The sequence below is a fragment of the Protopterus annectens genome, chromosome 5.part0 (genome assembly GCF_019279795.1).
Source record: "Protopterus annectens isolate FY-2018-M chromosome 5.part0, PAN1.0, whole genome shotgun sequence".
NCBI classification, from domain to species: Eukaryota; Metazoa; Chordata; order Ceratodontiformes; family Protopteridae; genus Protopterus; species Protopterus annectens.
Genome location: NC_056735.1, coordinates 97,282,820 through 97,295,126, shown reverse-complemented (window position 1 = coordinate 97,295,126; position 12,307 = coordinate 97,282,820).

Below are 12,307 nucleotides of genomic sequence, written 5' to 3'. Positions count from 1 at the left end.
GGCTGCCCGTTAGGCTAAAGCATACCTGTCAACTGTACAGTTTTCGCAGACTGTCCAGAGTTATGCTTCATAATTTTGGTGTGTTCCTCTTATAATCTGCACCTGTCTGGCAAATACCTGGGAAATGAAGTCATTAAATAAAGACAAGTATTTGAGTTTAAGACTCCACATCCTTCAGAAGAGTCATACTAATGCATAACCTATTATTCTATCAGCTTTCTAAGGTTGTTAGTGGAATATTTAATTTCTGTCCCTATTTGTCCCCCCAACAGTTTAGGTTCTGTCCAGAGGTATTGCTCTAAGAGGTTGAGAGGTATGGGCAGAAGCTCTACCCAATTCTCAATATTACTTACATCCCCTGGACGGTCTGAATACAACTACGCCAGCCAACACCTGCATACCCATAGTTCCCCCACTTGGTCCTCCTCTACAGCACTCATCCTTACTGTGGCCACAGGTGGAGTCTAACCACACCACTACACACTGCCCACTCTCCACGTCTCGGGACCCATGTCGTACATTGTCTTGACCCATGGGTCATCAGGCTTGCCCAACCTAGTAGTCCGTGTACGTACACGGCCTGGTTAGATAAATCATTACAGGGACTGACTTCGATCATTATCAATTTTTGGGGGTTCCACAAGGTACATTCATGTCTTTGTTTCAAGATTAGACCTGGCGGGTCTCTCCCACTGGTAGTATCCTGCCTGTAGTCTGGGAAGCAGTGGTGTGTTTACTTGTATTGTGTGTTTGTATGTTTCACCTGTCTAGCTGGGGGGGCTTGATGCTATCTGTTACACGTTTGTTGATTGGACTATTCACCCCCATTGGCACGGCCTGTGAACATATGTAATTCTTAACTGCTGTATCATATCCTAGCTATATATGTGTGTATGTTTACACACATATATACATATATATATCTACATATTTATATACATATATATCTGTACATGTATGTATATATATATTTATTTATATATATATATATATATATATATATATATATATATATATATATATATTGCTGTATATATCTAGATATATATATATATATATATATATATATATATATATATATATATATATATATATATATATATATATATCTCTAACGACATATGGATGTATGGGAGTCTGCATATGTATATATCTATATGTGGGTATTTAATTATATTCTGTCTCTGTATGCATACATTTGTACTATGGAGAAGGAGAGGTATATCTCCATGTAGGTATGGGTATATATACACACACACCTCTACATTTTACTTTTACATCTGGTTATTCCATTCTTTGCCATGTACAATAGACTGTGCTGCAGTGGGACTCATAGCGGGAGTGGCTGCCCGTTGGGTGGTGGCTCTGGCTAATGCACACTATTGCTTACATCCCTGTGGTGGTCCACATAGAACCACTCCAGTCAACACCTGCACAGCTAGGCCCATAATTTCATACCCATAGCTTCCAAACTGCACATCCTCTTCGGCACTCTACTTATTCCAGGTGCAGGTCGGGTCTGGCCACACCAGTATACACTACCCACTCCCTACTTCTCTGGACCTATCATGTATGTCGTCTCGCCCCATGGTTCATCAGGCTTTCCCTACCTTGTAGACCAGAAACATGTGTGGCCTGCCGTTGGACATCGGTATAATGGCTGGAAGCTCGAAAATCATTGAATTTTTGGGGGTCCCACAAGAGACATTCATGCCTTTGTTTCAAGATTAGAATTGGCGGGTCTCTCCCACTGGTAGTATCCTGCCTGTAGTCCGGGAATCAGTGGTGTGTTTACTTTTATTGTGTGTTTGTATGTTTCACCGGTCTAGCTGGGTGGGGGGGGTTGATGCTACGTGTTACACTTTTGTTGATTGGACCCCTCACCCCCATTTGCACGGCCTGTGAACATATGTAATTCTTAACTGCTGTATCATATTCTAGCTATATATGTGTGTATATTTACATACACACACACACACACACACACACACATATATATATATATATATATATATATATATATATATATTTATATATATAAATATAACTATATAAATATATATCTGTATATGCATACATATATATATATATATATATATATATATATATATATATATATATATATATATATATATATATATATATAGGTTCATAGGTTCATAGGTTCATACTAGGCTATCTGCCCTGCCCAAGGGCATTTATAAGCCTAGCCCATAGTTATGTGGCTTTCGCCACCCCTTTAGTTTGAATAAAAACTATGCCTAAATATATACATTTGCAGACACCCATACATCCATATATATATTCTGTCTATGTATGCATACATTTGTACTACGGAGAGGGAGCGGTATATCTCCATGTAGCTATGGGTAGATATACACACACATACGTCTAATGCATATCATATATATAAAACCACATATGGATGTATGGGTGTCTGCAAATGTATATATCTATATGTGGGTATTTATATATATATTCTGTCTATGTATGCATACATTTGTACTACGGAGAGGGAGCGGTATATCTCCATGTAGCTATGGGTAGATATACACACACATACCTCTACATATTTACATCTACATCTGATTATTCCATTCTTTGCCATGTAAAATAGATCGTGCTGCAGTGGGACTCGTAGCGGGTGTGGCTGCTCATTGGGCGGCGCTTCTGCCCAATGAACACTATTGCTTACATCCCTGGGGCTGTCCATATAGACCCACTCCAGCAAACACCTGCACACCTAGACCCATAATTACCTACCCATAGTTCCCCCACCCGCATCTCCTCTACAGCACTCATTCTTCATCTGGGTACAGGTTGGGTCTAAACACACCACTACACACTGCCCACTCTCCACTTCACGGGACCCATCTCGTACATTGTCTCGACCCATGGGTCATCAGGCTTTCCAACCCTTGTATTCTGGGTATGTACACACCCCGCCTTGATAGGTCATCGCACGGGATTCCTCCTATAACAAGACAATTTTTGGGGTGTCCCGCAAGGGACGCTCCTGTCTTTGTTCCAAGATTAGATTTCACAGGTCCACTGTGCCCCCCCCCCCCCCGGTTGTATCCTGCCTGTGGTCTGGGGAGCAGTTGATTCTTTACATTGTTTGTGGGGTTTTTTGTATGTTTCCTCTGTCTGGCTGGGGGGGGGGGAGTTCATGCTACATGTTACACGTTTCTTGCTTGAGCCCCTCACCTCCATTGGCATAGCCTGTGAACATATGTCATTCTTGGGTGCTGTATCTTATCATAGGTATATATCTGTGTATATCTACTCACAGACACACACACACACACACACACACACACACACACACATATATATATATATATATATATATATATATATATATACATATATATATATATATATATATATATATATATATACATCGATACAATTCCCCACTCGGGTATCATTGAAAAACTCATCAGCTTAAATATTAACCCATACATCACAAGATGGGTTGCAAACTGGCTGAGTGACAGAACCCACAGGGTCAGAGTTGCTGGCGCCATGTCAGACTCAAAGCCTGTCACTAGTGGTGCCCCACAGGGCTCAGTCCTAGGCCCACTCTTGTTTGGCATCTACTTCTCCGAAGTACAAGCAAACACAGGAGGGTTATGGCTGACAAAGTTTGCAGATGACTGCAAACTGGGCGCCATAGTAGAAAACACATCTGACACAGATATCCTTCAGAAGGGTCTCACAGAAACAGATAACTGGTGCCAGAGCCATGGCCTAAAGTTAAATGCCAAAAAATGCATAGTCATACCCTTCGGGAAAAACAAGGTTACCCCTAGCTACCAAATAGGTGGCAATCCACTGAGCACAGAAGAAGTTATCAGGGACCTGGGGACCCAGGTTGATAGTAGTCTGTCATTCGACACCCATGTAGCTAAAGTAGTTAGGAAGACCTTCTACATTGCCCACCTTATCATGAAGGGATTCTCATCTAGATCAAGGGAGGTCATTGTCTCCCTCTACTCATCACTCATCAGACCAATGATTGAGTACAATGCCCCATTCGAATGTATCTGACCCGACACTTGCAGCAGCTGGAGAGGCCACAAAGTTCCTCACCAAAAGGATAAAGGGTCTCAAAAATCTGTCCTATGCTGCCCGACTGAAAGAACTCCAGCTCTATTCAGTCGCATCCGCTTGCTCAGAGGTGACCTTTGCCTAACATACAAGGCCATGTCAAACCCAGATTTGATGAATATGCTTCACCTCAAAAATCTAGATCCATCAGAGCCACAAGGTGGAGACTTAAACCTCGACACGGCTATTAATAGGACGTGCTGGAGGGATAGATTCATCACCCAAAGACTCCCTATGCTGTGGAACAAAATCCCGGTATATGTGAGGCAGAGCACCTGCTGGCCTTGTTCAAGAGAAATCTTGACCAATGGATGGGAGATCGCAGATATACCCCAGGGATTACCTCAGTGTCACTGCTCGACAGAGGCACAGCAAAATAATGGGTATAGTTCCCCATACTAAAGGGGTGGCGTAAGCCACAAAACTATGGGCTAGGCTTGTAAATGCCCTTGGGCAGATAGCCTAGTATGAACCTATGAACCTATATATATATATATATATATATATATATATATATATATATATATATATATATATATATATATATACATATACATATACATATATATATATATATATATATATATATATATATATATATATATATATATATATATATATATATATATATATATATATATTCTTATATATATATGTATATGTCTGCATACATATATATGTACATATTGCTGTATATATATCTAACAACATGTGGATGCATTGGTGTCTGCATATGTATATCTGTATTTGTGGGTATTTATTTATATGTCTATCTATGTATGTATACATTTGTACTACAGAGAGGGGAGGTATATATCTATATAGTTATGAGTATTCATACAAACACATATACCTCTAATTCTTTAGCTACATATCTGGTAATGTTGACTGGTATTGCTGGATACTGTGTTTTGTATGCATACCGGCCAACCTTGTGTGCCACGTATGCTTTGCGATACCTATGACTGACTCTGTCAGTGTACACAGACCCACACGTGACACTGGACATTTTATAAGGTGTGCTTAAGGCACTTTCAAGCAGCTGTGAGTGGGTTTGCGCAGAGGTTAGCACTGCTAACTTCCGGTCACAGTGTGTTACACACAGTTAGTGTCTCCTTTGCTTGATCTGTGCCGGCAATGCTTCACCCCACCCAAACGCACTTGCACATGCTTACATATGCTTACTGCTACTTATCTGTGCTTACTCCTCATTACTGCTGACTTATTCATTATGGTACTGACTCTTCACATATGCATTTCATGCAGTACTCCAGTTCACATTTCAGTGTTATTTATATTTATTTATTTATTGACATTTGTTAACCGGGTTTGTCCAACTGGGCTTGTGGCCCATTTTCAGTGGTGACCCAAGGAGAAAAGCTCCAGTAGTACATTTTTAAACAAGTACAATTTTAAACAATATTGATATAATAGCAGTTATAGCAAAAAGATTCACATATGTTGGGTTACATGCATAAAGTTAAAGTTGCATTAAAAAGAAGCTAAGTAACATAATTTTACATTGATATAGTTCAATAGATCAACAATAACATTTTTTGTTTGTATAAAATTATGCAAATGCATAGTAGACACATTGGAGAGAGGGGTGTAATGAGGTACTAAATATGGTCCTTTGTGGGTACATAAAGGGAAGGAAGACTAGGTAGGGTCATGGCAAGGGCAGGTTCTGGAATTGAGAAAATAAGCTTTTAGTTCATTTTTCAAGTGTGAGGTGTGGGAGACTGAACGTAAGTCAAGGGGAGGTTTGTTCCAAGCATGGGCAAGGGAGTGTTTGTAGAGTAGTTTGCCTACTGACCTTTTTGGGTGGTAGACATCAAGTAATTATTGGTTAGAATTATGGAGGGTCCAGGATGGGATGTAGATGGAGACTAAGGAAGATCGAGATGGACAGAAGGAGGTTTTATAAAGAATAGAGTGTAGCATATGAGATTGATAAGATAGCAGAAATTGGGGAAGTTCACGCCATTGAAGAGAGTTTAAGGAAATGCAGTGGTGTGAGTTGTATGGGGAGTTAGTAATGAATCTTGCTATTTTATGATAAGTCTGTTGGAGTTTGTTTAGAGTGGAGGCCTGGATATTGGTAATAACTGGGGCGGCGTATAAGAGGGAGGGGAGGAGGAGTGCCTGGCCCAGGGTAAGTCTAAATTCAGGGGTTAGGATTTTTTTTGTTCTGATATAGCAGACCTAGTTTCTGGTTTGTTTTTTTTTATACATTGGAGCATGTGTAGGTTGAGCTTTAGTTTGTCATCGATAATGACCCCTAGGAGTTTTGTGTGGATGTCAGGTTGGATAGTTGTATTGTTAGAAGATGTAATAAAAAAGGAGGCTTTGTGATGAGAAAGAGAACGGGGAAGGAAAAGTAGGAGTTTGGTCTTTTTGGGATTTAGGATCAGTAGGTTATGAGAGAGCCATTGTTCAGTGGATAGTAGGGTCTGTTGGGTCAGGGAGTGTAGTTCAGAAATGTTATTTGAGATGGATATAAGTATAGAGTCATCGGCATACTGAATAAGGGGGGATTTTTTGCATGAAATGTAAAGATCATTGGTGAAGATGTTAAACAAAAGGCATCCCAAGATGGAGCCTTGGTGAACATCAGTGGAGATGGGAAGGAAAGGTGAGGAGGATGAGAGCCATTTGACAGATTGTTCTATGCCAGATAGGTAACTATTAAACCAGGCAAGTGCGGAGGGGGAAAGGTGGAGATTTGCAAGTTTGGATAGTAGTAGAGGATGAGAGACAGTATCAAAGGTTTTGGATCGATCTAAGAAGAGACAGAAAATGAGTTTATTGTTGTCTAGGGCCTCTGCAATGATATGAGTGAAGGAGAGGAGGGCAGTGGTGGTGCTGTGGTGAGGACGAAATCCATGTTGGGTAGGGGTAAATGGTGTGTGAGGAGGTGATTGAGAAGCTGTGAGTGAATACATTTTTCTAATATTTTGGAGGGGGGACAGAGTGGCAATGGGTCAGTAGTTTGAGGGGGTCAATGGAGTTTCTACCTTTATGAAGAGGGATAGTAAAGAAAGATTTCCAAAGGGCAGGGACAGTTGATTCCAGAATAGATCAATTAATTAGTATAGATATAGAATAGGCAACTGAGTCAGCAGCAAGTTTGAAGAATATAGGAGATGAATTGTCAGTGGAAGGAGAGCAAGGTTTTAGCTTGAGCAGTAGAGATTTGATGTAAGTAATGGGAACTGGCTCAAAAGAAAACAACGTTGTGTTAGTGGGACTTGGAGGGGTGGGTGTCGAAGTAGAGTTTGGCTTAGACGTTACCAGATTTTGGGTGGAAGAGATAAAGTGTTTATTCAGGAGGGTAGCTGTTTCCTGAGAGGAAGAGTTAGGGTATGGGGAGGGATTAGAGGGCTTTCCAGGATAGAGGATGTTGTTGAGAGTTGACCAAAATTTTCGAGGATTGGATTTGTTGTTAAGCTGAGCAGAGCTATAGTATAACTTTTTGTCATTAGTTGTATGTTTTTGCAAGGTTCCTCATTTGCCTGTATTTTTGTAGAAGAGGTGGTTGTTTAGTTTTAGTCCAGGTTTTCCAAGCACTATCTCTTTGTTTCATAAGGGACCTAGTCTCCTTGGAGATCCAGGGAGCATGATTTGATTTACGCTGATCTTCCTAGAGGGAGCTAAGGAGTTTAGAGTACTCATGTAGATGCTATTGAAAGTGCTTACAGCATCATTTAGGGGGAGGTGTTTTAGGATGGACCAATCTATGTTGTGGAGATTGGGATGAATTGAAAGTCAATAGTTTTTGACAGTCTTTGATAAGGTGGGGTTTAGGAATGTGGGAGGAGAGTCTTAAGATGGGGGTAGGGAGATGATCACTGAGGGAGTCAGGTAAGGTGGTGGGATTGTGGTATTGGTGGGTGGAATTGGTAAAGATCCAGTCTATGATGGAGCTGGAGGTGGAATTTTTATGGAAGCGAGTGGGAGATGTTATAAGTTGGTCGAAGCTGTGTAGGTGGATACTGAGTTGGGGGGATTTGGTAGGTTATACAGAAATAAAATGTACATAAATGTTTGTATACAGATTACACATGGAAAATGGTATGTGCTGCAGTGGGACTCGAGCCGGGAATGCCTCCTCATTAGGCGGATGCTCTGACCACTACACTATTGCTGTGCTGCTTCATTTGCTATATCTTCCTTGTTATCCTCTTTAGCCTTTTATGCTGCTTTACCCATAGCTAAGCAATGGGCAGACCCGCACACCTACATTTAGCTGTACTCGGAGTACGGAGTTTTAAATACATTACTACAAGGGTTTCTTTATGTTATTTTTCAGTGTACTGTTGCTGTTGAACACATGGGGACTGTTGGTGGGGATATGCAGACACTTATGAGCGGTCTCGCTCTTTTATGTACACATTCTTCTGTTCTACTTTGCAGGGGCATGTTTATTCTGAGAGCTCTGCTCTCAGACACGCTCCCTGCACTCGTCCACACTCCGTGTAGCATTAGGTGTTCAGGCAGCATGCCTTCCTTAATATGCATGGAGTGCTGCCATCCTCCTCTTAGGCTGGCGTTTCTGTGCAGGACTAAATTAGACCTGCTCGGACGATTAGTGAATCCGGGGGTATACTGTCATATTTGCAAGATTTAAGTAGAATAATTAACAATTCTTCATTTAAAGAAATACCTACATTTACGAAATACATATATGAAATCATATATAAATGTTGACATGGGAAACAGTATTTAATTTTACAAAATATTGATAAACTATAAAACAACACCTAAAACCTCATATTGGAAATATATAACAAAAGGACACTCAATACAGTTAACTGAAGATATTAAAACAAATATCTTATTATCAATAAAATATACATCCTTTACACAATACTGGAAAGTTTTCAATTGGAAATGCTTGCACCGAGCATTTCTAACCCCAGATAGAATCAGTAAAATGAGTTCTTCCATAAAATGAATATATTGGAGATGTGAGCAAGTACACAATGCAGATTGGAAACACATTTTCTTTGACTGTATTAAAATTAAGCCATTTTGGAATGGTATTAATAACTTTCTACAAACTTTATTTAATGAATCATTTTATTTAACTAAAGCTCTTGTATTATTAAATGTGAATGAAGATCATCATTTGAATAGGTCAAACATGTATCTAGTATGGACTATACTTGCAATTTCAAGGAAGTGTATAACAAGAAGATGGAATACAAACACAATACCAACTTTAGAAGACTTCTACATCCTACTGAAGACCAGAGTATTATTGGAAATTAAAATTAAAGAACTAAGAATTTATCCAAAGCCATTTATCAACAACCCTTGGGGAAAAGTCTTATTGTTGATTGACACTATACAATAATTGATCAGACACTCTGATAATGGATTGGACATACTTATAAAGTAACTGTATACATTAAGATCTGTTATAGAGTCAGGCTAATGTAAATAGTGTACATAGTTATTTAAGATGTCATGTATAAATACTACAGAATTCATTCAAATGTATTTGAAAAATAAAAAAAAAATTGAGAAAAACAAAAGCTTGAGCTCTGCCCATTAAAAGTTACAGTGCAAACTTCCTGACCTCCAGTGGAGGGAATGAGTTAAGTAATTTTATGAATTCTGAAAATGGTGGAGAGGTGGATTTACTCTTATTTCTTGTGACTACTTTTCTTGCTACTGCTAAGAAGGACCAGACAAAACAATATTTGTCTTTGCTAATACATGCGGGTTTTGGAAAATTGTATAAAACTGGATAAGGTGATATGACAAAGCTGTTTGGCATAACAGTTGTGCAAATAATTGAAATTTGTTCCAAAATTCAGATAACAACCTGCATTCAAAGAACATTTACCATTAGAATGTGTGTTTCATCACCACATATATTATTAGGTTTTCAGCAAATATCACAGTTTTATCATGGACTGGATTCCAAAAGCTAGTTGCAGACAGCATGCTGAAGGAAGACTTTGGTGCACCAGTTGTGGATGTGATTTCAGAAGGTACGCTGCAAGCAGTCTGAGTACTTATTTATTGAATATAAGGGATTTACAGATTCTGTACAAACCCATCACAACTTAAATGTGACAAAGTGGAATGTTGGCTGTGTTTCTGAAGTCCTCATTGAATGCCATACTGAAATGCAAGGAAAGGAAGCTAGTCCCACCTCAACAGGCTGTGGTCCTGCAAGCTATGGAGGAGGATCTGGCAGTGCATCCTAAAAGGCAGCCAGCTTGACAGAAAACTGGGCTACAACTAAGCCAACTCACATGTGCCCAAACATCTGTGAGGACTTCGTGAGGCAACCCCATACCTCATGAAACAAAATGCCTGTCTGAGCCTAGTTGCACTGGAATCTGGGATGTTGTAGGAGTGTCACATACAGCATTCAGTCATATCCTCACACAATTCCTGCTAGCAATGTGCACCAAGGTAGATGAACATATACACTTTCCATCTATACCTGTGAATGGCAAACTGTCCTGCACCATTTCTATAACATTACTAACTTCCCCCATGTTCTTTGTGCAATAGACTGCACTCGCATCCCTATTAAGAGCCATGTGCACCCAAAAGCAAAATCATACATCAATAAAAAGTGGTGACCATCTCTGAACTGCCAGCTGGTGTGTTCATCTGGTGGCAGCTTAACAAACATCATGATAACATGAAGGCGCATGTCAGCAGTGTCCATGATGCTGCCAAATGGAGGGAGAGTGGTCTGAGGGTTGCATTCCAGAAAAATGAAATACCTGAGGGACTATTACTGGGAAAGTACTGGAACACAACTAGGATGTAAGCTAAATACATTCCTGTCAGCATTATTCATGATAAAAACATATGTGTTACCCCTCCCTATGACAAGTGACAGTAGTTGTCCACTCAGGCCTTGGCTAATGACCCCATACAGAGAACCTTTCAACCCTGCAGAGGATGCCTACAATAGAGCCACACCACAGCATGAAATTCTATAGAGTGTGTCTCTGGTGTACTGAAAGCCAGATTCAGATATTTGGATACATCCAGGGGTGCCCTGCAATGCACACCTGAAAAGGCAGCAGATATTTAATGGGTGCGCCATGCTACACAATATGTTAACAACACACATGGCAGTCGTCTTGCTGCAGGTGTGAGTAAACTAAGACCCTCAGATGCCTGAAGATGACATTCTGCAGCTATCAGAGGAAGAGAAGGTGAACATAGGGCCAAGGGTAACAAGTGCGGATAATGGAAGATTCAACCACAAGTCCAGGCCTAGGAGACAGCAGCATCAGACACACACCTCTGAGCCAAAACAAGCCTCACATACAGAGTTACACACATTAAACACTGATGTTCAGGTGTTGCCCACCCACTGCAGCACAGATAGGATGTGATGACAATAACCCAGTAGATGTACACACTGAGCATCAGACATAACAACATAATTCTAACATATAACAGTCTGAACATGTAATGTACCATGACAAAGATCATCAAATCAGGTCACAGGTTTGACAGGTATGCATGCAGACTTGGACTCATAGTGGTGTATGTGCTATGGCAGACAACAAAGGACATGCCTCTGTGAAACCCATCCTATCTTTCCACTATCAAATGATGCAAAGAGGAAATCAAGCCAGGACATACTGGGGAACTGCTGTCAGTATCACGAGCAACATATATCAGTGTAAAGTATGGATAAAGTATCAGCTGCTACATGCAGTCATCTATGTTAGTAAAAATGTCAAACTCCCTTGGTATCACAGTGCACAACAACAGCAGACAGATGACATCATCAGTGGTTCTCACAGCGATCATCATCACCATGGGCTGAGACTGACAGTACAGGGCATTGTAGATCGACTCTCAGTGTTACTGTAAATCAGTCTGGGGCACCCACTCTGATGACTTACACCATGGTCCTAGCTGCCCCTACTAGTTATGAAAACATTCGGCCAAAGTTCCTCCACAGAGGAGAATGAAGGGGTGACATCAGCATGTGGAGACACATTGTGGGAAGAAGCATGGGGGTGAGTTGGCTGGTTGTGACTGCTGGGCCCACACCAGGTTGACTAGAAGCAGATATGTGTGCACACTGCAGCATAGACAGCAATGCCAGATGGGCATGGCTTGGTCTATTGAAAGGGAGCATGCCTTTCCCATGTGGCACTCTGCTAAGCAGTCATGGCACACAGAACCCTACTCATACTGT